The 26,456-nt window shown below is 39.1% G+C and overlaps 2 long non-coding RNA genes across 12 annotated transcripts in view; one reads left to right on the forward strand and one right to left on the reverse strand.

The window, feature by feature from the left end:
* Window positions 1–393: 393 nt before the first annotated feature.
* Window positions 394–26,456, reverse strand: part of LOC121469970 (uncharacterized) — a 102,854-nt gene continuing 76,791 nt past the window's right edge. For 3 of the 11 annotated variants that reach the window (XR_012055911.1, XR_012055907.1, XR_012055905.1), the window contains 5 exons: window positions 20,829–20,861; window positions 20,305–20,479; window positions 6,660–6,736; window positions 4,870–4,977; window positions 394–721 (listed from right to left, as the gene is read on the reverse strand). This is a non-coding gene — a long non-coding RNA (uncharacterized lncRNA). Of the gene's footprint in view, window positions 722–4,869; window positions 4,978–6,659; window positions 6,737–15,484; window positions 18,241–20,304; window positions 20,480–20,828; window positions 20,862–26,456 lie in introns of all 11 variants that reach the window. The other 8 variants (XR_012055910.1, XR_012055906.1, XR_012055908.1 and 5 more) reach the window with 8 other exon arrangements.
* The window catches only part of LOC140684143 (uncharacterized), a 34,844-nt gene continuing 21,472 nt past the window's right edge, over window positions 13,085–26,456 (forward strand). Inside the window, exon 1 of the long non-coding RNA XR_012055913.1 lies at window positions 13,085–14,376. This is a non-coding gene — a long non-coding RNA (uncharacterized lncRNA). The remainder of the gene's footprint in view (window positions 14,377–26,456) is intronic.

Genomic DNA, 26,456 nt, shown 5'->3' on the forward strand with positions numbered 1-26,456 from the left:
TCTCTTAAAACTTTCCCCATTTCCTTCACTTGTCTATAATTCATTTCATCTCTCACCATACTTTTTATTTTGTTCAGTAGATCCTAGAGAATCCCAAAATATTTTCTGTATTGGAAGCTAATTACCTGGGGAGGTGGTAAACTTTCACTGTTTCACCATAAACTTAAGGAGCAGATATTAAACATTTCCCCCACGCTTATCAATGTTCTAAACTTGCTGAATGAACCAAGCCTGAAGACAGGGAGCATCTCCACATTAAGAGGAATAGTTTTTTAATTAACATGCAAGCACAGCCCAGATGGGCATTATGAATGTAATGCACAGCTCTGTTCAGGATATCAGCATCATTAATAAAATATATCTCAGTAATATATGAAACCATTACTTCTGAGCTGAAAATCCAGCATTATTCTCAGCTTTATTTTTCAGAAAGGCTATATACTTGCAGTGAAATGGTTAATATTTATTATATTTATTAATTTAGTAACATTCCATCTTCTAAAATCCCCATTATTTCAGGCAGATCATTAACTTCTGAGGTGCTGATGCTTCTAACTATCAAATAAACTGCAATGAAAGGCTCCAAGTCAAACCATAAAAATTTCTTCCTTTCTAATTATCCCGTTCTGTGAGCTGGAAGATTTGTCTGTGGCACGAAGGTGCAGGTGAGAGCAAGGTCTTCTGCAGGAAACATGGACAGAAATGTTCACCCCATCTCATCCTGAAGGTGGAAACAAAGAAGATTTAGGTCATTTCAGAATCAAAATCACATTATTCAGTATAAATTTCTCTTCAACTTCTACACTTTCTAACTTTAATTTGATTTTATGAAGGAAGAATTAAAAGCATTGAAGGAAGTACAAAGTTATGCAGCTTTAACAATCTGCATCCAAGTAGCCACATTTATTTATAAAGCCCCATCACCCTGAACTCCTTCACAGGGGATTGCAGGAGCTTTTTGTATTTTTTTAAATTTATATTTAAATTTACATTTAAATTTATATTTAAATTTATATTTAGATTAATTCCCTTCCCAGGCCACTGGTGCTGTGTGCTGAGGTGGCTGTGCTTGCTCAGTGTCCCACTTTCAGCAGTTTATTCCCTGCAGAAGGTGGAACCCAAGCCCTTGTGGCTCTGTATTGGTGCAACCTCCTGTTCCTGCTTATAAAACAAATCCTCCTGTGCAGACACTTTCAGTTCCTCTTGATATTTTCTCATCTTTCATCAATATTTCATCAATAGAGGCTTATTTTTGTAGGGGAGAGTATCTTTATACATCTTATTTTACCCAAAATGGAGACCTAAATCTGTTATTGTAGAATACTATTATACAATATTATTAATAATATATAATAATAATAATAATGCATTCGTATGTTATAATATATAATATATAATATAATATACAATATTATATTTTCTATTATATATTTTCTATTATATATTTTCTATTATATATTATATATTATATATTATATCTTATATATTATATATTATATATTATATATTGTATATTGTATATTATATATTATATATTATATATTATCCATAATATATAATATATATTATCCATAATATATATTATATATTATATATTATCCATAATATATAATATATCATATGATATATAATATTACATTGTTATATAATATATCATCATATACTTTTTTTTTTTTAAGACATGCCAGGTGGACATTAGACTTACTGGTACATTTATTTTAGACCCAGAAACATAAAATCTTGACAAACCAGATGGAATTGCATTAATATCAGTGCCAATTTGTATCAGCTGGACATGTGATTGTGTTTTACAAACCCAAAACTCCATTGCCATCCCCAAAGGATCCCAGAGAAATGGTCTTGTCAAGTGTATGTTTCCTACAATCAGATTCAGTAAATCCTATCAGAGATTTAAGATAGAAATTGATAATGTAATGCTCTGTATCTGATAGCTGCTGTAATAGATCACCTGCAGGTCTGGGAGCCATGGAACAGTTCCCTTTCAGTGGCAAAGAAAGTAACTTTATCCCTGCTGAGACAGTTGGATTTAATTTCACAGAAATACATGAGCTCATGCTTGTTTACACTGCTAATTGACATTGCTAATCACTACTGATGTCTCCTTTTAAAAATGCTCTTCTACTTTCCACTAAGTTAAATATTTTAATTTAGAAATTCATGGTATACAAGGTTTGCTGCCTATTGCAAAAAATGTAGCACTAATATCAAGATATGATACTTAAAAGTTGCTCAAATCTGTTTCAATAATAATTTTTAAAACAGCTGTTGTTAGAAAATGAGAGATGAATTATTTTACAGATTGTTTTCCTTCACTTTGGGGGTCTTCTCATCCATCAGAAAGAAGTCTCCTCCTCCAGCCTTGTTAGAAAACTTTACTGTCTTAACCTAACTTATTATCAGCACAATAACATTTGTCTTGATTTGATACCTACCATTACTCCTGCATGTTTGGATAGGTCTTGTTTTTTAACAATACACAATCCATTTCCTTCTGACTATCATCACTCTTCCTGTATTCTCTAGAGACTTTTCTCATGTTTCAAATTCAAGTAGCTGGCAAGATGCTGTCAAAAACTGGATGTTTTAGTATTTTCTCAAAACCTTTTGAGACATAAAGATATGATTTTTTTTTTCATGCTGTTTTGAACTGTGAAGTATTACAAGTCAAAATTTAAAATTTCCTGAGTGAAACGTTTGTTCTGTTAATCAAAATTTCTCTGTTTCAGTGTGGTCTCTTCAATTTCAGAGTGCAAAAGGCAGGGCATAGGTCAGCTGAGAAGATGAGAAAACTCTACCAAAAGGTCACCAAAACCATTTAATAGGATAATAAATTAGCATTTTACAGTAGGTCACATCCACATTCGACATGCTAGGGTAGGAGACCATGCCCAGAAAAATCTGAATGACTGAAAGGCCTAAGTGCACCTCTGAAAAACCCCCAAAAGAACAATTTCAGTGGAGCTAACTAATATTTTGGAATATTTTTCCTTCTTTTCCTGGAAACTCTGCAAGTATTTATCCTTCAGATAATACCTCTCACAGCTAAATTTCAACAGACATTCTAACCACACTCATCAACTTACTCCTGATTACTCTTCTCCCCACAAGGAATGTCTGTGCCTGCATTTTGTCTCTATTTTGTGATTATAACTGTGCAATAATTGGCTGTACTTCCCATCACACAGAGTTAGAACAATTATAATTATTTTATAAATGGGCTTGGAGGAGGCACTGCTGCAGTGCTTACAGAGAACCTTTGTCTCTCTGCGCACGTTCCTCAGAGGATAATAAGCTTTAGGAGCTGAGAGTGTGTTTGTATTCTTGGGTCAACAGAAGTACAGTATAAAACTGGAAGAATGGAAATGTATTAATACTGATTTAGGGATGAAACGCTGGCAGTGCTGAGATATTTACTGAGAAAGGCAACGAGATGTTGGCAGGAATGAAAATTGATGCAGGTTTGCTTCTCAGCTTTCTGCAATTCCAACAGCAACAAACTTTAGTGTCCCCTAAATCTGCCACTCTACCGAACCCAAACATCCCGTGCATTCAGGACAACAAAAGCAATGATAAAAACCATTATTCCCACATTCTCTATTATTTTTTTCGCCGTGAATTCCCCAAACAACATCCCTGCCTGTGCTCTGGGAGCTCTGCAGGAGCTTTGGGGCTGCGGGGCCGATTCCTCTTTGCAGGAAACAGTTGTCACAAACAACGACAACAGAAAATACTCGCAGCATTCTTGCTCCAGCAGTGTCTTATTTCGGACTGCACCGAGTCATTTTCTCCACGAGATTGTCTTGCCGTGTTTACAAGATAACAGCCAATAACTGCTCAGTGCTGCTTAGGTGGAAAGAAAAGGGTTATAGAAATTTCAAGGCCAAGTCTAGGTAAATATGATCCTTGTATTTCCACGGTAGACATCTAGACACTTCCAGCTGTTGAAATTATTGCTAAATATATTTACAGTCTTTGTACAATAAAAAGCTTTATTACTTTTACTACAGGCAGAAGAAAGGAGCTTTAAATCTTTAGTTCTGAAGCAGTATCTCCTGTCTTAAAGGCAATGAAGCCTTTCAAGGGGAAAAACCAGCACACTCTAAAAAAGGTGGTTTATGATGTTGTATCTTTGTTGCAATTTTGGTTCATATATTTTTATTAAGTGTAACCTTTATATGTAAATGAAATGATTATCCAACACAAAGTATGTTTTCATAAAGTAAGAATAGGTTTTATGTCCTCAAAGATAAAGCAGCATAAAGCAGTCAGGCAGCTCAGCATGTACTTGATGGTTGTGAAATGAACTATTTGATTTCCTATTACAGCCTTAACACTCTGCACTGTGCCACAGCCCCCAAACCCACACCATCAGACAGCCAGCCTTTCATCAGGGAGCCCAGCACAGAAATCTGTGTTTCTAATAGGCCGAATTCCTCATTTAAAAAGGCTTGGAAACAAACCCTACATGGTGAAATGTAGGGAGAGGGAAATGAGGATCATGTCCTAAAAACCCAGGGAGAGGCGAATGTCCTCAGCACAAACAAAAGGGCTGGGACCCACTGTGCTCTTTATGTGTTTGAGTTTTTGTTCTCTGCTTTTTCAATTGCTGCAGGCCACCTCCAGGAGTGGAAAGGAAACTCAGGACAGGGGTTCTGCTCCCTCTGCCTGAGCCCAAAAGGGGCTTCACAGCATCCCGGGAAATACCAGGTCAAAATTCACATTTCAGGTCTGTGTACAGCTCACATGCGCTGAAGAAAAGAACCAAAGCCATCAGTTCCATCCACAGCATGACATTATTTTGAAGGAGAGAATAGGGTGGCTTTAAAGATTAGTTTTTCTAACACTCACCATAATAAAAAGCACAGCAAGATTGGCATGAGGCTTCCCCAATTCAATCTGAGTGGTAAAGGCAACCAAGGAATGCTTTGGAAAAGAACCTCACCAATACTGGACCTACTGAGAGATAGGAACAAAATTATAAAATCACAAATCTACACTTCATGCATGCCTTTATTTTTCTCTAAAACTCCTCTTTGGTTCAGAGGATAAAGTCGAATTCACCGTGGGATCACCTGGAAAGCCCGAGGATGTGTCTCCTTTTAACAGGAGTGAAAGTGGCTAAAAGCCAAAGAATTCAGGGCACTCCAGTCCCAGATGGCAAATTAAACCCGTCACTGAACAGCTTTTTGGGTAAGCAGCTGTCATAAAAATCTTTATTAATAAATTGATGAATAAAATTGTTCTGCTCCTAAGCAAGGTTGTTTATTCCTGAATCAACAACTCCACAAAGGGTTTATACAGAAAGCCTTGCCACTTGTTATATAAATCTGGATCTTCACAGTCCATCTATTTATTAGCTCTTTATTTTCTTGTTCAGCAGGTGTACAGTGCTGAGCACAATGACTCCTCATTAGATCCTGTAACTGCTACAAGAACAAAAAAATAAAACTGACATGCAGTTTAAAAACAACCTACAGGGTCAGTCCCTGTATTTTTTCTGATTTTACATTTTTGTGGTCCTGGGCATTCCTTTAATCTATCATCACAAGAGAATCTGTCAATGGAGAGAGTTACGAAAATAAGATAGGATTGGAGAAAAAAATACAGATTTTTTACTTTGGGTGATTAAATTCTCGCTGACATTAACATATGACAACCTGTTAGAATGATTTGTAAGCCTTTACAGTTTTATAAATAGCTTTATCTCTCCATTCCACACGAGGAAAAAGAGAAATATTATTTATTGTACCTTTCTACCTCCACAGCACGGAATATTTCAAAGACTCATTTTAAGTTTTGTGGAAGTCTCTTGATATTAAAGGGCTGCAGATAGAAGATGATGAAACCTCCTTTCTATCTGCTGGCCCCCCGCTGCACACGTTGTTCCGCTGTGTTCTGGGAGAGCTGCCTCTAATCCACACAAAGGAGCACTTCCCTTCACTGGGGAGCAGTTGGGGAGCCAAAGCAAGCCATCACCATCCCATTAAATCCTGCTGAGTGCCTCAGAAATGCTGAGGATGACTGGAAATATGTAATGTTTGCTTTACAGATGGACTGAATATTTATCATATTTCGTTTACACGGGTTTTTGTTTTTGTTTTTTTTTTTTCCTCTTAGAAAATGAAATATTTGGTTTTGTTCTCTTAGTGGAGCACAAGGCAAATTATATTAATTAGTCTATTTACATGATTTCCTAACTTGGAGCAGTGAAAGTTGCCTTTAGCTAGCAAATAATTGAAATTACAATTGCTGAAGATATCACAAGTTTGTTTTTTTAATGATATCAAGCCCTATCAAGCTCTGATAGGACATTAATAGCTACTTCCCTTCCCTGCTGTTGTTTTTTCTCCCCACTAAGCCATTCCAGTGTACTCAACACCATAAAACAGAAATACATGACAAGAAACAGTAATCTTCCAATTTTATTCCCCAGACTTCAGTTTTACTGGTGCATCCCTTTGGGAACATAATGACAGAGCTTTGCTTTCATAAAGGCACTAGAAATTGATTGTAGTCTAAAAGTTATGATAAGATTTTGGGGAAGCAACCAGTTTTGTTAGAAACAAAAGAGAAGCACGAAAAAATACAGAAAAGCCAACACAGCAGAAATATATTTTAGTACTGTAGGAAATTCTTACCAGCATGAATATTGTTCTTTTCTTTGCTTTTAGAAATCAGAGGGGAGGAAGAAGCTCATTAATTCAACATTTAAATTCTAGAATAGAGGGAAAACTCAGTCAAACACAACGGTTTCTATGATAAGAGAATTGGAGACCATCTCTTACTGGGCAGATGCAATCTGGACTTTTATCAGGATGGATTTTAATTAAGTAATAGGCATTACAGATGCGAATAAAGCTGTGAATTACATTTCTTCCTCCCAGCCTAACAGTGTTACTCCAAGAATTTCAGACAAAAGACTCAGGAGCACAAAGCAAACTTTGGAGGGAGAACATGAAGCTGGGTCCAAATGAAACTTTATTTTCTCATTTCAGATTTATCACACAAGCCCCTACCTTGACCCTATGGTTTGCACTGACCATAGATGAAGAGAGAGCACAGAAAAAAAGCTGTGATGTTCTGATTTTAAAAAAGAGGCAAGAGTTGATTATTTTTTTCAGAGGGGATTATTTTTTTCTGAGTGGATTTTTTTTTTCAACAAAATATTGTCTAGGAATTTCCAGAAGCAACTTTCAACATGTTTCTGTGAACAATCTTTTAAACTCACTAGATCCTGATGAATACAGAGAAAAACACTTATGCAGTTCCTACAGAATGTTCAGAAGTTTTCTATCTCTCAGATGCCTGGCTGGTGTTTAAAACTTGACATCGGGCTGAACTATTTCAGAAAATCCATGAAACATGAGAAAAACTGAGCAAAACTCCAGGAAACATTATAAGGACTTCTGTTTGGTGAACTGAAAATTCAGTTAACCTCTCAGGAGCGAATGTGCCAAATTTGGAGATTAAAGTCAGTTATAGAGTGAAATGGGCATTTTTATTTCTGCTTCGAGTGCAAGTCGCAGCACATTGCTGAAAATGAAGCTGCTTCCAAAGCCTCCATTACAGTTTTAAGGAGAGAAATTAGGGCTGAACTTCTGTGTGCCTGTTGCCCATTAATAATGTGGTGGCTCAGGGGGAGGTGACAGAACAGGGACTGGATATGGGGCAGGTCACCAAGGAAGAGCAGACACAGACCCAGACATGTGAATGCTCAGCAGCAAAACTCATTTTAGCCTCTCAAGCCCACAGTAAATCCAAACCTGTCCATTTAGAGACAATAAATCCCTTCTAAAGAGCAGAGCTTCATTTTCTACAATAGACTATACAAATTGGAATGCTCCAAACAGACACTGGCAGTGACTTTTTTTTCCTGCTGCAGTAACACCAATGTTCTTTTTTCTCTCTGTGCTTTCACTTGTCTGCTCTGTGTCTCTGTCACTAACGCCGTGCTGAGGAAAAGCTCTGCACAGACTAAAAGGGAGCCTTGGGAGGCAGCTGACAACATAATCTTGATCTGGAGGAACACTGCTGAGCACGAGTGCAAGTGGGCAGCGCAGCTTCCAGAAGGTCATTCCGTGCAGAGGAGGGACTCTTAACTCCAGGCACTTTGCTGGAGACACCAGACATTTCTTATCATTCTGAGCCCATCAGCAATTTCTTTGTTTTTAAGGGTTGCAGACACTGCTTAACACAAACCTCTGGATTTTCTCCAGCAGTCTGCCTCCAGAGCCACGAAAGCATTAGCACAGAAATATTTCTGTGAGACAGCATCCCACAAGTGCAGCCTCGCCAAGGCAAGAGCCCAAGATGTGTGCCCAGTTTTCCACAAGTGTGGAAGCCTAAAATGCAGGATATTCCAAAGGCTGAGCTCCTTGTTTCCAGCTCAAAACAGGATCATACGCTACTGCTTACCTCTTAATCAGAAATTATTTTTAAAGATATTTTATATTATTGTATTGTTTTATATTCTTTCAACTGGGAAATCAAAACTGAAAATGATACTTCTTCACTCATCTGCATGTTTCACCCTCATTAAGTGAACTCTGCTGTATTCTGTGCATTAATCTTGCATAAATTAGAGTGTGAGGAGCTCTGACCTTTGTTTCCCTTATCCTTGGGAAGAAAATCGATGTGCTTTCTGCCTTCATGCACACATGCATACATGCAAAGTTCAGCTCTGGGTATTCTGATGTAGTCATTCCACAGTGAGCTGAAAGTCTTGAATCAAGAGACCATTCATTTTGATAAACAAAATTAAGTGAAGAAATAAAGAAAAACCACATTCAATAAACAATTCAACATGCATCGTGGGAGCCCAGTGATCTAAACTCGCAGAAGCCTGAAAAACACTCAGCATTTTTGTGAGGGTGACATTCCAGTTTGAAAATTTTACCCTGAACCAGCTGACTTAACAGCATGAAAAATTTAGAGAAAATGTAGCAGTAAACTTTTTGGACTCATTTCAGTGTAAAAACACCATCAGCAAAGCTGAGCCCCAGGTAAGGGAATAACCAAGAACAGTATTTGAATGACACTGGCAAGAATAAGAAAGTGTTTCAGTAGGGGCAGCTGTTAAAAAAAAAACACAATTTGATAACCAGGATGTGAGCCAAGCCTCAGGAGGGAAAAATCCCTGGGACCTTCCCAGTTGGACTGAAGGGTCTGCAGAAAGCTGCAGGCACCACATTTCTCTGCACCCCAAACCACACCTGGGAAACAAACACAGCCCTGCACAGCCACAGGAGCTGTTCAGAAGGGAGCAGGCGTTGAATCAGTGGTTCCAGCTTTAGGGAGGCACGAGAACAAGGAATGGACAAGCCAAAAGACGAAAATAAAAACCCAAATTCTGACTAGAAGTCTTAAGTGTAACAATTTATAGCATGAGTAGGCAATAAAACATAGAGGAAGGAAATACATTAAATAAGGAGAGAAAGTTTATTTTGGCTGGCATGTTCCTCTGCTGTAAGAAATAAATCTGGTTTTGTGAGAACTAATCCTGCTACACTGTATTTTTTGCCTCTACTGCCAGTCTGATGTTCCTTCCCTGATATAATTAAAGAGGTGGCACAGGACCTACTTGCTTTCATACTGGGAATAAGGAATAACTGCTGATACAAGCTAACAGCTGGAAGCATGTAAAATAAACATAAGCTAAGCTGCTGAAATCAGAGATCCTTTTCAAGAAAAATATCTGTCTGCCAATCACAATTTAAACTCACACACCACATGGCCCTAAAATAGCACTTAGGAGGAATAATCAGGGCTCTATGTTATTTTGGGAAGGTAATGGATTAGAAAGATGCATTGTTTTAAATCAGTCATCAGCTGAAGGAGTGGCAAATCTTTAATAAAGCCAAGATTAGTTTTGTAAGTGAATAAACCAGCAAAAAGCTGGCTGGGTGTTAGTAATCTTCAAAGCTTGATTGCTTTTTCTGATAGCTTTAGAAAATTAGTGGATGAAAGCATGTGTAATATATCTGGTCTGAGTAAAAAACACTTGATGTAGTGTCTTACAAAATCTCTACTTGCAAAATTAATTCAAATTGGCTTGGACATGGAGTACTGTCACTTGGATTTAAAAATGGCTGGCTGAGTGCAAATAAAGGGTAATGAAAAATGGCAATGCATCAAGCTGGTGGGAGGTGTCTGGTGGAGCTCTGCAGGGATCACTGTTTGGTCCTGTTTATTTAACATCTTCATTAACAGTCTGCAAGAGGGAGTGAAACAGCATGTTAATTAAAGTGACACGTAATAATAAATCAGGAATTGCTCCTAATGCCAGCACTAGTACTTCACAGAAACGCAGAGCACTACTGGGGTTTCTGGAGAGGTTAAACGTGGCACTACAGACTCAGCTGAGATGCTCTAATTGCATTCCACCTTTTCCAGAGAGTGGTCCAAAACACACTCTAAGTGGGAGCCAGGAGCCTGCTGGCAACCCAGTAATTTAGAGCATGATTGCCCAGTGTATACAAACTCAAGTAACTGGAAACTTCCATGGAAAGACACGATTTCCTTTTCCCCCGACACTCACAGTGCATCACATTCAGTGTGAGAAATTAAGCCAGTTCAGCTCACTCATCTGATGGAAAACCAGTGTTTTGGGGGAGTTTTTAAATCAGTTTCCAGTTGTTTCTACATTTCATGTTTTGCATGACTGCTAAATGTAATGTAATAGAGGAAAGGGAGGGACAGGAGGAGCTGGTGGCAGGACTGCATCTTTTTGAATCTGTTAAATTGGACCAGTGATTACGGAAATCACCCTTCATGCACAGATATATAGTTTCAGAGGACAAAATTCAGCATTTTAAAGTAGTGTTTCCACAATGGCAGGATACTAGTCTATTTCTACAACATACTAGACTTACTTTAATTATAACTACTTTTAAAAACCTCAGATAAGTAAACATAAAGTTGCTCACTGAACAGCGGTGAAAATTGATCAAAGACTACATAAGTCACAGAAAAGACTTCCCCAAATAGGCTGGGATGTTGGGAGTCAGTCAGAGACACCTATTTCTCTTTTATAAACATACATAATATAAACCTGGATCTTAAATAAGAGTGTTATTATCTCCCTGCTTTGAATGATTTATAGCAGCTTATCTGGACTGGCCCTTGGGCTGCTGCACTGCACTGAATCATAAATGCAGACTCATTTTGAAAGGACAGTTTGATGCTACTTCCTAAAAGGTAAGAAAAAGGAAGAGAACTTTTAAGGTCTCCTTTACCACACCGAGTTTAAATTGCTCTGGGAACTTGTGAAGTCCCCAGAAAACACAGGAGCAGTTTAAAGCCATGAGACTCTCACAGCCATAAAGAGATTCCTGCATGAGCAGGAAGGGACTGTAAAACAATAAAGGGAAGGAGAGGAGCTCTGCAGTGCCCACATGAACTGCTCTGCCTCCTCAGCCTTTGGTGCAGCAGAGACAGCCCTGCAGCCCGGCAGGGATGGGTGAAACCCCCTTCTCCTACCTGTGCCACCGAGTTTTGGTGCAGCAGAGAGAGCCCTGCAGCCGGGCAGGGATGGTGAAACCTCCTTCTCCTACCTGTGCCACCGAGCTCTGCTGCAGAAGGGAGCTTGGGAAGCTCCTTGAATTCACTGACTCGGATCCAGCAGCTTTTGCTTTAGAACCAGCACAAACTGCTGGGGAATTTCTCAGGAACAAGGACACGCTGTCCTAGATGCTGCTCCTTTGCAGGAACTGGACAACCTTGGCCTGCAGATTACTGAGTTACTTTAGTTACTTTAGAAGGATTTAGGACATCCTTGAAAAGACAATAAGCTTTGTACAAACAGAGTAGTCAATGCTGGATGCTGAAAATGTCACGGACGGATGAGGGTCTGGGAACACAAGTCTTGTGAGGGATGTTTGAAGGAGCTGGGGTTGTTCAGCCTGGGTTCTTTAGCCTGTTTAGCCCTGTGAGGAACATTTGAAGGAGCTGGGGTTGTTCAGCTGGAGAAGAGGAGGCTCAGAGGTGACCTCATTGCTCTCCACAACTCCTGAAGGGAGGCTGCAGACAGGTGGGGTCAGTCTCTGACCCCAGGCAGCACTGGCAGAACAAGAGGACACAGCCTCGGCTACATCAGGGAAGGTACAGATTGGATATCAGGAAAAAAAAATCACTGAAAGAATAATAAAGTACTGGAACTATCTTCCCAGGGAGGTGGTGGAATCACCATCTCTGGATGTGTTCAAAAAAAGACTGGACATGGCACTTGGTGCTATGGTCTAGTTGTGGTGTGAGGGCATGGGTTGGACTTGATGATGTCTCTTCCAGGCTCATTTCTCTGTGATTCTGTGATTCTATAATTCTGTGATTCCGTGATTCTGTGATTCTGTGATTCTGTGATTCTGATCAGACACTTGCAGTACAACAGCCAATCAATAAGTGATCTGTATATGTAATTATATTACATTAGCCAATGAGTGTTAATTAGCTATTGCATGATGTAAGGCAATAAGGTAGAAAACATGGATAAATGAGACAATAAAGGAGGATGACACCCAGCCATGCTGGTTTGAGAGTGTCATTCCTCCTGCTGGCTCTCTGTGGGACCCTCTTCACAAGCAGAGCTCTGAAGGCAGCCAGAGCTGCTGCACAGGTTTGGAGCCACATCCACGGGGTGATTTCTGTTCTGAGCTGGGCACTGCCCCTGGGCCATGCAGAGTGTAAAACACGAACAGGGCAGCCCGTGGTTACAGCAGTGCAATGAGAACACAGAATCCCCAATCCACTGGTCAACAGAAAATAAAATATAATGCACATCTAAAGGCATTCAGCATATGGAAACCCTCCTGGCAGCTGTAATGCCACATCCCTAAACTCTCTTGTGAAAAACCACAGGAACATTGAGGGTTGTTTAGGTGTCAGCTATAGTATTACACTTTCCTCAACTAATTTGACCTGATGGCACTAGTCTTGTTTAGTTTTATTTTTAATCCTCTCTTTTAAAAATTTCTTTTCTCTTGTTGTTTGGTTGAGTTTTTTGTTTTATTTTTTTTTAATTATTCCCTTATTTTTTTAACTCCAGTAATTTGTGAAGCAGCTGCATTGGTCATGAACTGCTTGCATTTATTACACCTACAATGACTTTCAAACAGAATGAATCTGCTCATGGGAACACTAATCCTTCCATTATGGAAATAATTAAGCTCTTTTATTTTCAAGATGAAAATCTTCAGGGAACATATGAAAACTAGCAAAGAGCAATTTTTATTTTTTTGTAAAGATGAAAAAATGATGATATAAACAGACCTGCTAGTGTCTGTTAAACTGTGGCATATGGAAAGGCACACAAACTCTTAGGGAAATCTTTCTCAGTAATTCTTCCACTCGGCTCAGGAAAAAAAGGATATTCTACAGAACTTTCTGTACAAAAACACTACAGCACATTTTCACGAGATATTTTCCAAGCCTTTTCAATGGTAATATGCTTCTGGTCTTTTATGGTAAATGTTAACCTAAATATTGCTATTCTTACTTTTCTATAATTATTTTTGGACTGTTCTTGTTTGCAAATCATACTCTTCCTCCAAAGCTACTTATATCAGATTTTTACTATTTTTTTTTTAGTTTTTTGCAGTGGTGCATTTGGCATGGGGCAGCTCCTGCTGTAACCCTCCTGCATTATTGGTGCTGTATCCTGCACTGCATTTGCACATACATCATCCAGCACTTTGCCACTCAAGTATTTTTGCAGAATTTCTGACATAGAACTGGTGTCCAGTCAGCAGATTTTGGTTCAGAGAAGGAGAACTCACACATGGTTTTGCATTTTTGGGGTTTTTTATGAGGACCATCCCATGCTGATGAGTATGCTGATCTAGAGGAATCTGCAGCTTTCTCTGGAGCGGATCTGGGGCTCACAGAGCAGAAGGATTTCTGATTTCTCAGCCTGGGAGAGCAGCTCTCAGTGAACAATCAGAGATCAGGCCAGATGTCCTGTGCCATAACTGACCTCCAGCTCAAAGATGATTTTATCAGACTTAAATGCAGATGAGACTTTCAAAGGGATCTCCAGAGAAGTGATAACAGCTGCTCTGATTTCCATGGAGAGATAAACTCTGTCCTGCCTGTTATAAAATCTCTTCTGCATCCTGACACAGCTCAAGAGAGAGAAACAAAAAATCCTGGAATTCCTTCCTTTCCTTCAGTATTCAGTGATCACCCTGCAGGTCTTGAGAAGAATAAGCTGAGGAAATTTAAAATAATAACAATAATGAAACTGTTTGGAAGGTCTGCACTGTTGTGACTTTCTAGATGAGGATCATCATATATGCACATGAATGGATCCTCAAGAATTTCTCCTGATTCTTAAAGAAAAAATGAATTCTGAAGATTTTGCAGGTATCTGTAGTTGTTAATCACATGCTGATATTTTCTTAATGACCACCTATTGTCCAACAGCCTCCCTCCTACTCCAGGACGTTTTTATTCCACCCCTTGCTCAGAAATGTCAGATTAGCATGCATATCCTAACATTTGGAGGAGCAGCACAATTTATCTTTTAACTTTTGTGCCCTGGAAACTCCCAAGATAATATTTTTAAATGATTGCAAGCCTGAGCAGCTATTTGAGGAAACAGAGCAGACAGTATTTCCACACCACTTTGTGAGAGAAAGGTATTAAAGCCCTTTTAATCTTGCCATAAAAAGGTCTAAAGTAATATCAGTGTCACAATTTTAAGGATTATACATTGCTATCATGGGCTTGCCTGAAAATTCCAGAATTGCTTCTTTTAGCTAAATAACTGTGATGGAATTACAATAGAAGTTCAGCTCAGCTACCGAGTTTTTAAATGGCTGAGAACTACTCTGAAAAAAAAAAAAAAAAGCATCTGCAACTGCCTTGGCTGCTCAACAATCTGTGAATTTATTACTTTGGGCTGAGAAATATTTCAGACTACTTGGACAAATTAATCATTTGATAATTAAAGAAAAGACAAATATACTCACTAAACTTTATAAAAATATGATTTAAGGAGAAAAATAGCAAATGAAAGCACAGGATTTATTTTTCCCGCTTAAAATCATAAATGAAAATATTTTTCTGGAAAAATTCTGCATTTGGACTCATAATAATGCTTTTCCAACATAATTACGGCAAGTGGTCTTAAGTAGCAGTTAAAAAATAAAAATCAGATTGAAAAGGTGATTTCAGTTGTGTTTAAGGGGAATTGATAAACTATTCAATTCCTGAGAGTGAAAAAAATCATTGGTTTGTAATTCCAATCTCCTTTGCTTTTTGCTTATCTGAACAATAGACTGGAATACCTTTAAAACTTATTGAGCTGCCTTTTTATCAAAGTCTCTGGAAAGTCACCATATTTATTCTCTGATAGAACTCAAAATAGGAGGCTAAATTTTCAAAAATGATAGGTTTGATTCTTATTTTCTTTTTCCCCTCAAGCTTGTTTTAATCAGTTTTAATGTATTTGATTGATAGAATACCTTACCGTTTTAGAAAGGAATTCAGCCTCTTAGTCTTTTTTTAATAAGAAAATTTATCATCTGTAGAAACAGAAAATATTTTAATTCTTATCAAGAAAATGAATTGGAGTAGGGAAAAAAAAAATAGCCAGGTAGCTAAAGGCCTGAGGTTCAATAAAATTGATATTTTGAAACACCCACAAAATCAGCAAAGGCAAATTCTCTGTTTATGGTTTGATTAAAATGAGATATTTATACAAATAGCAAGATGGAATGGGGGAATGACAGCATTCCAGAGACCCAGAGGGGTACAAAGAGCAGGAATAATTCTCATTTATTCTGAAAATCTCTGGCAGCCAGAAAGGGCCACTTTTCTGCTTTAACCTGTGCACTGGGAGATTGCTTCATTTTGTACCAAGGGATAAAGTTAAGGAGCTGAGGATGTGAAAATGTAACCTTCACAAAATTTTATTTTGATAAACACCTCAGTTTATCTTTCTATGGCAGACTGATAAGGAAAATTAACATAGTTCAGCAGAGTGCAGGGCAGTGGCTGTGCTCATGCAGTGAAAAATGAATTTCTTCACAAAGTCTCTGCTTTCCCAAGGCAAGTGGCAAGAATAAAAATAATAATAAATTCTTCAGCCTAAGAATTTCATTAGGAAAAAAGGTTACATTTATCTGAAAAGTACCTAGGTAAAGAAAAAGCATAGAAACTTCTCTATTAATAGCAAATGAACAGGAGGGCTTCATGGCCAGCAGAATGAGCAACAGTCACTTGGATTTAGGATGGAGAGTTTCCAGAAGCAAGTTAATAATTGTATTAATATTGGAACAGTAAATTCAATTTCAGGCATTCTGAAGCAGCAATGAATTGATGTTACATTTAATATTGATAAAAGCAACAGGCAAGAAAGAGGACAAATATAACTACAAAAGAAACTCCTGAGAACAGTTTAGCTCCACAGCTGAAAGGGGCAGACATTAGGTCACAAAGGAAGAGTCCATGCAGTGACATCAGATCTAGAGAAATATGGGAATTCATGAATTTTTCTGACCAAAAAAACTGCATTACTCCCAGCAGAGAGATAATTTCATTTGTTTCGTTCCCAACGTGCAGCAGGACAATGTTCAAAGCAATGGAAATCTGCTTTTATGTTTGTAAAAAACCCAAATTCTGCCATGCAGCCAAACCCGACTGGGCTCCACATCCTCAGAGAAAATTCTGAATATCAGAGCATAACTTCAGTTCCTTTCCTCATTTTTTCTGTCCTCTCACACACCAAGGAGGAAGATCAAATATTACATTTCTTTTAATCAGGACTGGAGTATGTTTTGAGATACCTTTGCAGGAATTTAAAAAGTTCTGAGGGAAGATATACTACATTTCCTAATTAAAAATAGTGGCCAAATTCTGCTGGCTGATTGGAATTCCGTTGTACTTCGGGACTCTTACCTAGATTTTTTTGTCTAGAAGATGAGATTTTGACCAAGCCTTGCAAAGCAGTCATTAAAAACCCCTGGCATGTCTCTCTTCAACTTCTGCACCACTGAGAAACCCAAACAAACACAAATCCACAAACATTCCTCCTCCAAAAGAGAAAGAAACCAACACAACAAAAGCACTACAACCAAACCAAACCAAACCAAACCAAACCAAACCAAACCAAACCAAACCAAACCAAACCAAACCCTCTGAAGTGTTTACATTTACAACTGTGTTTATGTTGGGGCATTTCTGTAGATGATACAGATTTAAAAAATGCAATTAATGGCATGAAGGTGCACTAAGATTTCAGCTGACGTTTCATACATCATTTATGCTTTGCCTAGTACTCAGATGATGGATCAGTCAAACTATCTTAGCCTGAAGCACAAAAAAGTGAAAATGTTGTATGTCCTCTGGCTTAGAGCTTTCCCTTGGGGTGACTTTGAAAGTGTTTTCTGCACTTGGAAAAAAAAGTAAGAAGTGGGGGAAAAGTAGCTTATATAAAAACAGATTAAAAAAAAAAATAAAAAACCCCAACAACAACAACCAAAAAAACCAAATCCACAAAGCAGGAGCATTTTAATTTTTGTAAATGTTGTGTAAACTTATTGAGAGAATTATATTTGAAATAAAGGCCCCTGATCCCCGAGTCGATGTGAGCAGCAGATTTATCTCTAAACATGAAAACAAGTCTGTTATGGTAGGATTGCTTAAATGCCATGGTTTTCATCTTGTTTGACTGTTTTTCAGACTCCAGGGTATTGATTTGAAAATAGAAGAAAAAACAGCTTATATTTGGTAGGGAAATGTATTGATCAAAGTCTGAGACCAGGAAACCTCAGCTTGACCTGCTGAAATTACCAAAAAGAGAAAGGACTTGGGGAAAAAAAGAAAAAAAGGATGCAGAGAGAAAGATGGGAAAAGCCATATTAGCAAAAAAACCTTTTTTTCTGGTCCTTCTGGGAATAAAATTTTCTAAACTTTCATAGTGCAAAGCAGCAGTGATGCCAAGTGAGGGCATTTATTTGGCTTAGAGGAGACAAGGCACTGCCCCTGGCAGAGCCTGCAGTGAAAAGCCCTGCGAGTTCCAGGTAAAAAGAAAAACTTTTACCTGGGGAGGCTTCTACCAACACCATCCAAACCAAAACTCTGACTGATTAAATCAAGAGAGTGGGAAATATCTGCATTTATTGCTGGAAGGAATGTTGGGAACAGCTCTTCTGCATGTCCAGTGGCTATCAAAGTTCCATGGAGATCTGGTTGAGCCAGAAACTGTTCCCAAGTAGATCAAAGCTAAAAACAGCAGAAAAAAGAGGTGAAAAGAGAAAAAAAAAAATAGAAAAAACAATGTCCTGAAGCAATGGACAACATACCAACAGAAGTGCTAAAAGCATCAAGTAAAATCAGTCTCTTTTTACCACAAAATCTCCAAGAGTCTGGGTCCATATAGCAAAACAGTGATATAATGCAATTTTTGGGTTAGAGACATGTTACAGTCTCTTGGTATTAAAAGCTTCTATGACATCTATGACAGTAAAAAAATGCAGAGGGAGGAATTCTGCAATTCTGTCCCAAAAATGCATTGAAGTTTGTGTCTTGTGAGCAAACAAGGAAAACAGCTTTGTTACCAGATGAGTTATTTCAATTCATTTTCATGTGGTTTAACTTTAATTAGAACGAGGGGTTTCTTAATGAATTTAAAGATTGTCTGTGCAGGAGTGGGATTGTCTTGGACTTTTATCAAATGCAGATTCAGCTGCTTCCTCATCTCTTTGGGGAGTTGGAAATTTTAAACCGGTCTGAAATTCCTTTAGAAGTCTTTAAGTGTGTTTGGGTAACATTATTAACAGTGTGTCTCTAATTGCTGGCTGCTTTCAGCGTAATTGTGGGGATGTTCCTGGTGCTAAAAGGAATTCCTTCCACTCCTGGGGGGTTTGTGCACTGTGCTGCCACCAACACACCCAGGAGGGGACAGACACAACTGCAGCCCTGGGCTGGGATCAATCTCAGAGGGAGAAAACTCAGAGATGCCTCCCCCAGCTCAAACAAACCTGACCAGCCTGTGCAAGCGCTGCCTTTGTTTGGGCTGCATTAAACCCCTGACCTTCCCAGTATCTGTGGTTGGAAGGTGTGACAAAGCTTCATCTGTGTTTAATGGTAAATAGAATTTAGGAATTATTCTGCATAATACAGTAAGTTCCTTTACAGACTTGAGAAATGCGTTTTTATCAATTATGAATATGATACAAATAGAAAGTTGTGTGTTTAGTGTAACCTTTCTCTCCAGCTCTTATCTAAAGCTCTATTATTTCTTATCCCCAGAGGCAAAATCACTTCCCTGGGACACTTGGCACATTTCTGGAAAAGCCACCAATAAATCCCCTCCAGCAGTTGGGTATTTCCATCCTGAGCTCCAGCCCTGGAAAAGCTGGCAAGCCTGGGATTGTTTATTCTGTTTACAAAGAGAAGGTTGAGTGGAAATGCTCATGAGCCTTCATGAATTTTCTGTTGTGACACCAGGGGAGATTCGACCCTTTCCATGCAGAAGAGAAAAAAACTGTGGGGTTTTTTTGTTTAGTTTGGTTTTCCTATTTTGTTTTGTTGTTGTTGTTGTTTGATTAGTTTGGTTTTTTGTTTTGGTTTTTTTTTTGTTGTTTTTTTTTTTGTTGGTTTGGTGGTTTGGTTTACTGTTGTTCTTGTTTGTTACAGGTTCTTTTCATTTCAGCTTAGAAAGAAAATAAAGGGGAGTAAGCACATTCCTATCAAAGGAAGCCATATATTAGCCTCCAATACAACCACCACAAAGGGCTCTTGACTCTAATTTCTAGAGAAATTAGGAAAGAAAAAGGAAAAAAAAAAAAAGATATTTACTCTCTATTTCTCTGCATTCCTATAGATAGATATGTCACCAATGAAGACTTAAATTCACAGGAGGCAACTGGGTAGAAAATAATGATCAGTGGAATATCAGCTGCTCGCTTGGCTTGGGCAGATCCTGTTATTTCAAATCAGTTGAGCCATTTTGCACATGCACTGATAATAATTTAAATTTCTGCAAACAGGCAAGACATCTCCTCCCAAGTCATGCACTGAATGCAAGACAATGGCAAAAGAAAGGATTTAATGGGGTGTTTTAAGGAAAACCTGACTTCTCAGTTAGTTGTGTAAGTACAGTGTTGCTCTCAGGATTATCTAAGATCTGAGCAAATTTGACAAAAGGAGTTGTGCAATCATTGCTCCCCAGCACTATTTACCCAATTTTAAGGCTGAGTTTTGCTCGTTTGGCTGAGCAGCTTTCATGGAACAGTCACACCCTTGGAAACAACTGCATTATCCTCTCCAGAAGTCTGCACCTACCAAACAAGCTGCATGCAGAAATTATATAGATCCTGAATACCAATCCCAAATCAAAGCCCATTGATTCCAGCCATCTCCATGGTGACTTAAAGCAATTTCCTTTGCAACCACGGGCAAGGTGTTCTGTGCCAGCTCTGTGGATAATCATTCAATGATGGCTTTGCTTTGCATCCTGCTGGAATGAAAACAGGTTGGAATAGTAACACAGGGATGGGTTTGGTTTGTTGGTTGTTTTTTTTTTTTTTTTATATAAATGCTGGAATTATTCCAAAAGACATAGCTGGAGAAATCACACCAACAAGAAATGCCTGGGAGATGGTCCTGCTTGCCCCATTTCCCCCTATATATTGATATAATTGTGAAATTTTGAACTCTGATTTGTAAATTTGAGGGTTTTTTCTTCATATGTAAGGCAGAACAGGCTCCCCTCTGGTTTGAAGACAATCTGATGTTTTACAAAACCACTTTTAGCCCAATCCCCATATCAATTGTTTTGATCTATAAAAACAAGAATACCTCCTTACCTTTGGAAGAGTTTAATTAGGAGGAACTGTTACCTTGAGAAAAGATAATATATAATTAATAACTTCAGCAAAGGTGGACAAAGAAGAAAGAGATTGCAGGCTTTTTATATCCTTAAAAGCATTTAATTCTCTATTAATCTAGAATTAACAATCAAACTGTGTCATAGAAAAGAGAAAAGCTCAAATTATATCACTGACTGTATTTTTGTTCTCTCATTCTTCAATGAAAAATTGTTCCACTGGCTGACTCTGGCTTCTTGCTGCCTGAATTATATTTTTAATTAAGAGCTGCACTGTCATGCCTAAGAAATTTGTTTGTCAAGGGCTCTTTTCTAAGCATGTTGACAAAGAACAAGTTATTAATGCATACAAGATTTATAAATTTGAGATTTGGGGATGTATTTAGAGGGAAAAAACATGAACAAAGAACTGTTTTCCCTTTCACAAGCATTCCAAAAGTTCAGCCTGTAGACTTAGAAGAGATTCTCTAGAACCACAAGGTGTCTTTTGGGCTCCCAACAGGTGACAGAGGAGGATTGACAGTGAGGACAAAACCCAGGCATTATGTTGATTTCTCAGCTTTCCTGTGTAGCAGACCTTGTCTGTAATTGTGGCAATGTCTCAGCAACAATTCTCTTGGTTTTGGGCTCATTTGCTGGAGGAATAAATCTGCAAGCAGAGTTTCTTCACACTGTTGTGAACAAAGCCCCTGAAGGTGTTTGTTCTCGGCAGGGATGGAGTGAATCTAACCAGGAGGAAGAAATGAAACAGAGAAATGATGGTTGAGCCTGGTGTTTAAAGGCTGGAGAAGAGCAAGTCTGCTTCTCCCACTTGTGATCCAAGGCTGGCAGAGAACAGAGAGATCACCTGGAAAAGAACCTGAGTCTGTGGCACTGCCAGGCTGAAACCATGAGAGCCTGGACTGGTTCCTTATGGATGCAAAGCTCCAGGCAAACAGCCAAAAGTTTGATTTGATTTATGATTTGATAAGTTTAAAAAATATTGGGTTTTTGGAGACTTTTAAAAGCAACTTCCCTTGTAGGAAGTCAGTAGCTCTGTATTGTTTTCCCCGAGTACCTGGACTTTTTTCTGTTCTAGAAATTCAGAACATTGATTTAAACAGAAAAAAAAATCAAGTTTTCTGAAATTAGCAAGAGCTTTTGTCCTCAGTGTCTTTGGATTTTACTTTCTTATCTGTGGAATGGAAATAGTAGCCCTCCATCTCCAGGGAGCAGTATGAGAGGGAATAAATCAAATGAATGTTTGAGAGACACCCCTGCATTGTGTTGAGGAGAGCCACTCACAGACAATGCAGTGATGAACAGCTCCTTCCCCAGACCAAAGCCCTGGGGGATCCAGCAAGCCAGGCAGACAAACAGCAATTAACAGTAAGAATTAAATGAAATATTGAACCTCTGCTCATTGGGTGAATCACATTATCTTGGTGTCCAAGACAAAGGCCAGGTTCTGAGTTAAAAATTGCAGGCGTGGGTGCAATGCGTGGGGTAAGAATCTACTCACACAAGGAACCCAAACAAGGCTGTACTGGAAACACTCATTTTGCTGGGTAATAACTTTGCCACCTTTAATTATATATTGCTCTGTTGTTTATTTTTGGTTTTGGTTTTTTTTGGGGTTTTTTGGTTTGGTTTTTTTTTTTGTTTTGTTTTGTTTTATTGTTTTTTTTTTTAGTGGGGCATATTTATTCCAAAGTTACAATTGCCTTCAGTAATCACACACAATTTTTTGTCTGGAATTTAAGCAGAACAGGGCGCTGCTCAACCACTGAGATCATCTTGTGTTTGTTTCATTCGTATTCTCCCTCAGAACAACATCAGCAGTAAACAATTCTGGCTTAATTACCCAAAATGTGTTTGCACTGCAAATAGTTTCATTTTTCCTCTGCACTCTCGTTTTTCCTCTGCTGCACTGGCCCTGAGCAGGGAGCAGCAGAAACAATTGTGAGCTGGGGATGGCTCCTAACAGGAGCCAGGGCAGTGGGAGCTGTTGCTCTCACCAAAAAGGCAAATTCTGCTGGCCCAGACCTGGAATACAGCTGGGAATGTCCTTGGGAAGAGGCACTCTGAGATGCTCTGGAGAGCCTCTCCCACAAAGTTTAGAGTTTTAGAGTTTGATACAGAAAAAATAAAAGTAGTTACAGAGGTGAACAAGGAGTTTAGAATGCAGCACTCTGGGTTTGTGTGCCATAACATAATTAACTAAGAAAGCTCACGCTGTAGCATGGGTCCATAAGACGAAATATTTAAGGATTGGGTGAAAAACATAAATAACCTTGTTGGCAGTGGTTTATTGGTCAGTAACTCCTCAAAAGGTCTTTAACTAAGGGTCTTGTGACTTTCTGAATCATGCAGTGAAGATGTGAGCCAAACTCACCCTTCCTGCCTAGGTGGAAGACAAGAAAAATAAACTGCATCATCAGAAACAATTCAGGGGTCCCGTCTTGAACTCCTTCAAAATTCCTCACAACCAGCAGGAGCTGCTGGAGGTTTCCTTGGGTGCTCTGGACAAACCCAAGGACATCACTCACATCCCCCTTCCCCCTGCAGCCCCTGCTAAGGAAGGGAATCCCAGGGATAACAAAAGCTGGGCCAGAGGAGCACTGGGGGATTTCTCCGTGTTGGGCAGCTTGGGGTAGTTCTGTGTGCCTGTCGTCCTCAATGCTCCAGCCCAAGTGTTTATTCTTAGATAAAATAAAATATAGTTATAATTTTATTTTCTCTGACAAGCATAAAGATTTTAATCATAACATTAGATAATATTGTGAAAGCATAGGAGGAATCTTTTTTAATTAATGCCCTAAAGTGCAGTTCATTTTCTTTAGCACATCACAGGGAAGGCTTGTCATTTTAACATGGAGCACAACCTTGCCTGGTGCTAGCCCAGCTGATCCATGCAGCGTCTGCCAACACTCCTTCCTCTAGTCCATACGAGTTACAAACTGCCAACATTAAGTGAAGCTGGATTTCCCAATGAAATAAATAAACAGAAGGGCTGGTGGATGGCTGATTCAGAGGTTTTCACATAAACCAAATTAAAGCAAAGCTCCTGGCACTGCTAGCCTCAAGCTGCAGCCCAGGACAGAGGCAGGAATTGCAGAGAAGAGGTGTGGGAGTGGCTGCTGCATCCACAGGTGGGGCAGGCACGCTCTGCTCTCGGGATTTTTCATAGAGGGGCACACAAGAAAGAGAAAACAATTTCTATTTCTGCTCCTTGTTTTCCAGTGTGAAATGTGTTTGGAGAATGGTTTCCCTGGGGTGTTGCTTGGCTGGATTCTGGTGAGGATTGTTTGAGCCTGGTGGCCCCAATCCAACCCACTGGGGCTGGGCTCTCAGAGAGGGGCACGAGTTGGGTTAGAGTCAGAGAAAGTAGTATGTAGTTTTAGTATCCTCCTTTTATATAGTATATTAATGTATTATAGTACAGTTGTAGTAAAGAAATCATTCAGCCTTCTGAACTGGAGTCACACATCATTTTTTCCCACTGGCTTCACCTGCATTTACAATACACAGGGAAAATTCTCATCCAGGAGCTCACGAGCAGCAGCTGTAAATAAGGAATTTCACCAGAGCAGCAAAGTCAGATATTGATCCTGCTTAGTCAGCATGACAATTAAAATATTCACCAATAAAACAACAAGAGTATAAATAAAACAGATTATACAGCTGGAAATGAATTTGGTATTAAGGAAAAAATTCAAATAGTATCCTTGGCAGGGGTGAAATTTAAGTTACAGGAAACAGATGTATTACTAAAGGAGTTTGGTTTATAATTATAAAACATATAATGGCATGTTTCAGAAACTTCAACTAATTCTTGACATTGCACATATTTGATGCTGTTTTTTTAGAATTTGAGATTTATACATTGAAATATGTGTAAATTTTTACCCACAGTAGTTCATATTCTAACTCACCAACTAATCTGCTGTTGGCCAAAAGCCAGTTTAATGCATCCAGGGGTAATTTGTGGACTCTCTGTGAAAGGGAGGAGCCTTGACAGGCCCAGGTGAGCTCTTGGACATGAGAAAGAGCAGAGGTGGAACTAACAGCAAGTACAGCAGTGATCCCCAGTCACAACGTGGAAGGGGAAAAGAAGATTAACTTCTGCAGAACCAAATTGATGGATCTGAGATCTGAAAAGTGAAGACATTCCTATAGAAAATTGGAAGATGGTTTGCTGTCACAAATTTAAGTAGTGTGGCTTGATGGTGTAAATTAGTTAAAATCCGTGTCCTGAAAATGTCAGATTATATGCACTCTACACCCAGCAAATCTTGTCACTGCCTGCTTTTCCTCCATCTGATGCAAAGCCTTAAAAATATGGATATGCTGAAACGCACAGACATATCTTAAAACCTACACAGAACTTCCTACCAAACAAGGGTCACAGCGTCTGGGAGGGAAAACCGTGGCAGGTTTTCTTAATCTGTTTTGATGTTTCTGTATCACCCCAATTAATTCACAAAGGAAGGGCTCACACAGCACATGGAACAACCTGCACTCGAAACACCTCCCCCAGAAGGGGCTGCCTCAGAACTGCTTTGAAAGCAGCAATTGTAAGACACTTTATTGGTGTTTTTTGGTTTCTTGGGGTTTTTTTTACAAATTATATAAGAATACGGGACAATAAACAATCTCAAGTAAATACTATTTGGAGATTAATATAATGAATGAGCTGCTTAAAATTTATTTTTTGTCTCCCAGGTGAGTTGAAATGTAATGATTCTTTCTGACTCCTGCTTTCTTGTGAAGAGCAGCAAAGCAAAGAGGAGCAATTAATACTGTGAGGAGCAGAAAAAACAAAAGCTGGCCTTTTGGGAGTTTATGCATCACTCCTGATTTATTCTGCTCCCTCACATCTACAACCCATCCCTTTTTAATTCCTCAATCTCCAGCTGCCTCCTTCCCCCTCTCTTCTTTTTCTAAACTCCCATCCCGTTCCATGTGTACAAACAATTTCTTTTCAGCCTGCTGAGTGGCATCTGCTGTGCTTTAGTTTGCAGCTTTCCCAGCCAGTGAGGGTTCAGCTGCTGCTCCATGGCTCAGGAGAGCATCCAGAGCATCACCAGGAGCACAACCAGCGACAGGCATCCCCACCTCCCCAGGACCCCACACCCCAAACCTGTATTTCACCAAATGTGGCTGAGATCGGCCAGCAAACACCACAGGTCGTGGATTAAAAGGGATGAGGAGCAAATAACAGTGACCAGGAAGCTCTGGGGAAGGTTGTGTTAGATGTAGAAAAATCAAGGAAATACTGCTGGTTCTCTTTTAGGCAGCACACCTCAGTGACTGATTCCCAGCAGCATAAAGCCACTCAGGCACAGGCTAACAGAGGATGAACACAAAAGCACTTCCTGGGAGTTTGTTTTCCTGTATTCCCTTTTTCCATGATTCTCCACACTCCAGATCACTGAATGGAAACTCCCCCTCCTGCTTTCATCTCAAGGCTGCTTTCAGACAAGTATTTGAATTTAACCTTAATTCCCTTCCGCTGCGATACTCACTTGAGTCACACAAGTAGGACTCAAGTACTCACTGAAAGGTACATTTCTAAGTAAAAATGGCATTCTCTGAGTCAGGATGACATTTTCAGTGGTTCCCCGGG

Source organism: Taeniopygia guttata, chromosome 4A (assembly GCF_048771995.1).
Source record: "Taeniopygia guttata chromosome 4A, bTaeGut7.mat, whole genome shotgun sequence".
Taxonomy (NCBI): Eukaryota; Metazoa; Chordata; class Aves; order Passeriformes; family Estrildidae; genus Taeniopygia; species Taeniopygia guttata.